This window comes from Mya arenaria, chromosome 5 (genome assembly GCF_026914265.1).
Source record: "Mya arenaria isolate MELC-2E11 chromosome 5, ASM2691426v1".
NCBI classification, from domain to species: domain Eukaryota; kingdom Metazoa; phylum Mollusca; class Bivalvia; order Myida; family Myidae; genus Mya; species Mya arenaria.
This window is the reverse complement of record NC_069126.1, coordinates 72,957,421-72,964,231: the sequence shown is the minus strand read 5'-3', so window position 1 is coordinate 72,964,231 and position 6,811 is coordinate 72,957,421.

Genomic DNA, 6,811 nt, shown 5'->3' with positions numbered 1-6,811 from the left:
TACACTTTCTCGATGCAGCAGATTGAATTTGCACTATCTGACAGTCAGGTTAGTTCCTGCTCGGTTTTGCTCGCGGGCTTCGAAACCGAGTTTCTCTTGCAAGGGGGTCAATATGTCTTGAATAACAAAACTGTCACCAATACTCTTCCTGTTGTCACCGTCACGCTGGCGAGGTATAGATTTAGTTTGCTTTATAATGAATCTACCGGTTACTGTTAATTTCCGGCATGAATTTACCTTTTTGATTGCATTTGTCGATGCATTCGGGAAATTCTTGGATGCCGACATGGTTTCATGAGTCGAAGGCCTTCTTTTCAATGAATTCGTCATAGGCCCCAGAATCTCAGAAAATGTCATTCGTCATTCGTCATCCGCCATCCGTGTCCGTATCGATACTCATTCTTCACAATGACATTTTCTAGTTTAAGTGTAGTGATTTCATTATCCGACTTTTGAGAATGATTGCTAATAGTGGATGGAATTTATCTTGAATTAGTACGGTTTTATTTCTTTTGACAATAAATGGAGCTAGGGAACTTAGTTAAGCATTTAGTGGTTCTCCTTGATTCCACCACACGCTCCATTGTGTACCGTGGTCGATTTTGCTAGGAAAATATCTTAAATTGGAAATTGAATATGAATTATGAAATTGAAGCAGTTCCATTGAAAATACCTCTCGGCCAAAAAGCCACTTTCACCCCAAGGTTATTAAAGATTTAATTGTAACATGCAAATTAATTGTAAGAAGAGTTGTCTCCCCTGCTTCATGCATATTCCGAGATTTGTCACTCAGTTCTAGATAACTTAATTACTAACAGGAACCCAGTAAACCCCACAAAACACCTGCTTTCTTTTAAAATCAGCTTCTTCTAAATTACGTCTTATCTTCGCGCGAGACAAATTCCGAACGTGTTTAGTCTAAAGTAAAGTTAAACAACTTGTATTTTGGCGAAGATTGAAGAGTACGAAACACATGCCAAAAATAATACCTTAAACAAACAATTGCAACAGAAACCTAAAGCCAACATGCAGATACCGATCCAATCTTACAATGACAACAAGAAATCCCACCTGAACATGCATCTAGGTGAGGACATTTGTTGAAGTTTCCGAATGTATCCAAAAAAGCTCAACGCATCGATCCGGTCTACTGATATACACCACAGTGATCTGAAGGGAGTGGACTACATATTTCTTTTGTGGACCGACCGGTGTACAGGGTGAGAACTCTCGTTGTCATTTTATCCGGTCTCTTCGAGCGTCCGTGACCTGTGTTTTAACTGAAAATTTCTAAATGATATTAATGGTTAAAGGATGTCGTAGTATGCATATTGACTTGCTTCTGTGTCTTCCAACCATTTGAAGGTCTAAAGTGTAGTCAAACATTCAATTTATGGGCAGCTATGATAAGGACACGGTGTGGTAAATCTTCTCAACGTTCATCACGTTTTGACTCGCTTGTTCGAACTGGCAGTTCATCAGTGCCTGATGTAAAGTAACGAGTACGTTATGAAATAATAAGTTTTTTTATTAAATGATTATTTGCTAGATTTGAAAAGGCGCGATACCGAGATTTGAAGTTAGAGGGGGCGTATCTTAGGAGCGTAATCTTTCGGCTAGCACCCCTCCCTCAGAAACGAAATTTATTTGGTTTAGATTGTTGGCAGGGGGTGGGGTGTTGGGGTTACTTACCCAAGAAAAAATAACAATATTATTCCTTTTTCTCCTATATTGAAGTAAAACGTAAATGCGATTTTAGGGGGAGGGGATCTGCTAGTGATGAACTTAAAGATTGCACGATTAGTTTTCATACTCTTATTAATTATCGCAAGGCTTATATAATTGATATATTATCGTCCACTTACGCGTAGGTCACGGTTGACAGCTGAATACTAAAATTTAATTGTTTAGGATCTCCTTCGAAACATCCGCAATGCTCTGATTGCCTTTTAACATTCGAAACTCATTTTGCCCCATTAAATTTCTTAAAATTATAGCAACAGATTGATATGTCATCTTTAGGCCAGAAATACAAAGTTATAAACTGTCTAACTTTCTTTTCCTGTGGTCCGATTCGTCATTAGTATTTCGCAATAGATGTGCTAATTTTCGCCGTTGTGCTAAGATCATAGACACTCCAACCGCCGCTGTCGTCACGTGGCCCGAAGCGTCGTGAAGTATTCTCGTTTGTTGTGTTATTCCTCGCCGAAGTGCAACCCATTTTGTCGTTGATATCCTGGTCACGGCACCAAAGTTATCGTGTGACGTTACGCCACAGAGTCGCAGCAGTTCAACTCAACTAAACTCAAATGTCAACACAAAGACACTGTTTCCCAGTTCCATATTTTTATTCAATGATTTCAACATACATTGTTCGAGCAAGACCATCAGACGCGATCTGGCTAACTCATGTCCGTTCCAAAAACGCACTGCCTACACAGAAAAATGTTCCATATATATTTATATACCAAGAACGTGACCATCAAGATTGTACAGCAATTAATTTTGACAGGAATTTTAAGTGTTAGTTTAATGAATGTAAAATAAAAATAAAACTTGAACTTTAAAAAGGACGCTGTTGTTTTACACATTTATAATCAATGACGAGCCGCATTATGCGACATTTGTATAATTTATTTATTATTGTTAAAAAAAGGTGTTATCATCTTAATTTAGTCGCAGGTACTTCGTCAGTATTGTATGCTTCACTTGTCTGTATATTCACAAAAAAGAATACGAAAAGAAAATTACATGTGTATATACACTAAGAAAATCTCATCAGGTACATTTCCGATACAAAACAATAATTTCGTGATGTTTTGACAATTATTGTTGTTTTTTTGTTTTGTTTTAAACAATTTCTGATATTTTCTGATTGTTTTTCTGTCAGAACAATTTCCGCCGATAAAAAAATCCGATAATTTGATAATTGATAATTTCCTCCTTTTCTGTTGTTGAGATTTTCTGTACGATAAGACTCAGAAGGTGTTAATACTTAAGTAATAAACTAATAAAAAAAGTGTCAAAGGTTAGCTCCTGATGCGAGTACTTTGTATGAAGATGATAATGAGTTTTGAGCGGAAATGTTAACAGAACATTTTGAGCGGTACTTAGCGAGGTTTAAGACAAAACCACGACAAAGTTTCGATGTAAGCATTCATTTTGCAATTGACGTTGCAAAGAGCAAACGTATAAATTCTGAAGAAAAATAGGACGATGGAATAAGTAGTAAGTTAATTATTTGCTAGGAGGATATAGAAAGAATGCATGTACCATTAAAACAATAAGAAAATCAAACAATAAAAATCGATAGAACATTATATTCTAGTACACAATTTTATATATGAAGGAACGCAAGTGGAATGCGTCCATATCAATGTTCACTGTCGCTCTCGTCACTATCTGTGTTGTCTTCGTTGTTTTGATGAGGAGATGGAGGTGATTTGTCTGGGAGGTGGGAGCAATTCTGTTGGCGGTCATATCCATTCAAGCCTTCAAAGCTACCTTTGTATACCGTGGGCGTGGTTTGTGACAGATTCAGAACAACCGAGACCAAGAAAATTTCAAAATCAAAATTAAGATTATAATAGAACACCTAAAGCTAGCGGAAACAACTGAAATTTTCACCCACAGTGGCCAGCCAGAGTCAGCATTCAAGTTTACTGAAGATAAGAATCTTAACTGTTTGATAAGAGACTGTAATGGTATGTCTTTTATTTTTAAATTCGGGGGTTATTTCGATTTCAGAGACATTGTGAGGAATTATTGCAAGGGCTTCCAAATACCTAGTAACGAGAAGCTTGGAAACATTGTAAGAGTATTTTGATTGTTCTTTTCTTGGTTTTTGTAAACCAAGCATCTTATGTAAAATGTTCGTTATACGCTTTGCAATTCATCTAAAGTTTAACAAAGTAAGGGGTGACTTTGTGGTTTGTTGCGAATGGGATTGAATTGACGTTTGGCATACGATTACGAATGTAAGGTCTGCCTTTGTAGCAACAATCACACTGGCATCATATAAGTATTCTGCTGAAGGTAGACGTTTGTTTGGTTAGGCTATCATAGAGCATTGATCTTTAATATATTTGTCTTGCTTCATAAACAGTGACGTTATACAAAAAATAAACAAAGTCATTTGATAAAGCGCTAGTTTTATGCCGTGAGTGAAATAGTGAGGCTGTCGTGAGTGCCAATATGGGGTTGCGGGAATTGTCGGGCCGTTGATATTTTTTTCCCGAGAGGAGCTTAAAATGAAGATGGAGCTTGTTAAATAATCAAGTCCTTTTATTTTGAAAGCAAACACGTATATGCTTTTCTGGACTTGAGCTCCATCTTAAATACTAAGTTTATGGCATAAGCGACCGCGAACCAAGGTAGTGATTGTTTATGGTCTATGAAAAATACCTGATTTAAACGTATCGGATATTTCTTAAATTCAATATAGTGGATATTAAAACAGAGTATTCCTTGCTCAGTGTGTGGATAATTTTCTGGATAGAAATAGTTGCAAAAAAGTGTTATATCAGTGAAAATGGATACTATAGTGAATGACATTAGTAAACAATATGGCGGACCTCCCATTGTTTTCATGCGAGAAACAAGTTTGTTTGGTGAGAAAATGCCTACAAAACAAGAATGGCTAAAACATGAGGAGTTATATGAAGCACTAGCTGATGTAATTGTCTGCACCCACATTACAGGGCTACAGAGAGTTCGAGGTATGTGGCGAATATACGTCGAAAATATCGACGATAAAGTTTCATTGCTAACTGAAGGGGTAACATTAAGGGGGAAAATGATAAAGTTGCTAAATACCAATCCCAATCGCTTGGATGGTGAGCAGACAGTTAGAATAAGAGTAAAAGATATACCACTTTCCGTTGACGATAGTGTTATTCTAAGATCTCTAGTTGCAGAGAATATAGATGTTATCACTATCATTCGGGAGAAACTTCGTGTCAAGGGTAAACTAACGAATTGCGAGAATGGTGATAGGCTGTGCATTGTGAAATCCAGCTCGCTCTCAGCAACCCTGCCGAAGTTTATGGCTTTTGGACATTTTACGGGTCGTGTATTTCACCCCGGGCAAAATTCTGAGAACAAAGAACTTAAATGCAGAAAATGTCTAGAAACTGGGCACAAAATGATCGACTGTGAAAATGACTGGCGATGCCTTGATTGTCATCAAATTAGTCACAAAAAGGGCGAATGCGAATTAGAAAGTAACCCTTCGAGCACCCCTCAACCGGACATAGAAGTCTCTCAGATTCAGGACAGTATCCAACAAGCGGAACACAGTGAACCGTCAAGTCCACGGGGAAAGAAGAAAAAGCAGAAAAAGGCGATTAAAGGTCAAAAGCCGATTGACGCTTTCGTAGTTATCGGAGCGGATAGTAAAGAGACACCAAACAAAGGGAAAAAGCCCATCGCATCGGAACGGTCACCGCCGACTCCTGCAGAAGTGTTAAACGATGAGTCAAAGAAATCTAGACTAAAGGATTGTGATACTCGTCTATAACTTTCCAAAATACGATCACATCTGTTTAATGGACTTAGATTTTGCTTTACGACGTTATTTGTTTTATATGCATTTTGTTATGATCTATTTGATAGATATAACTTACTCAAACACAGCAAAGAGATGTTGTTTTTTTACAACATACATGTTTACAATGTGATTTATATTGTCTAAATAGGAATTATTATTGCACTAGAAAATGTATTACACTTTGTGATATATAATGTATTACACTACTATAAGTATTTATACTTGTATATGTGTGTATTATATTATGTATATATATGTATGTATGTATATATATATGTGTATATGTATATATATGTATATATATATGTATATATGTATATATATGTGTATGCAAGTTATTGCACTTTAAGAAATATTACACAATTTAAATATTGTTAAAACGTAATTTTCGATCCTTCACTTTTTATCGACTCAGGTTCATAAATTATTTTGAATTCATTGAAGTGCGCTGTATCACACGGTGTGGCCCAGCGACACTAATATACGACCACGTGCTTTTTCCACAGATTAGTGATCTAAATAGTATGTTTATAACATTGAAAAAATACTCTTTAATTAAAATATTACAAACAATTAAATAATATTATAAATGAATGATAAAATATTACACTTAATATCCCTGAATACACAGGGCCTTAGAGATAAAAGTAAAAGAGCTAGACTGCTTCAGTGGTCACTTCAACAAAATGCAGATATTTTGTTTTTACAAGAAACACACTTCACGCAAGACATAAACAATACGTTAAATTCAGAGTTCAAACACTGGGAATCACATCATGCATATGGTAATTCATCCAGCAGAGGTTGCTCTATAATATTAAAAGATAACTTTATTTATAAAGTCATAAATACAACATTTGACAAAACCGGTAGATATATCATTATGAATATTGAAATCAATGAGACTATCTATACCTTAATAAATCTTTATGCTCCAAACGATAAAAAAGAACGTAATATGTTCTTTGAAAAAATATTAAAATTAGTGCAAGAGTTATCTCAGGGGTTAAACGTCATAGGTGGAGACTTTAATGATACACTAGAAATCCAAGATAGGGTATCACGAACACACGGAAATCACAAGTCAAACGAAAATCTTCAAACAATTATTAAATCAAACCATTTAGACGATATTTGGAGGTCATTAAATAAAACTAATTTACAATATACGTGGAGAAGAAAGGGTAACGTTGAAAGAAGCAGAATTGACTTCTGGTTAATTGACAAAAACATAACTCCATTGGTGTACTCTACGGATATTAG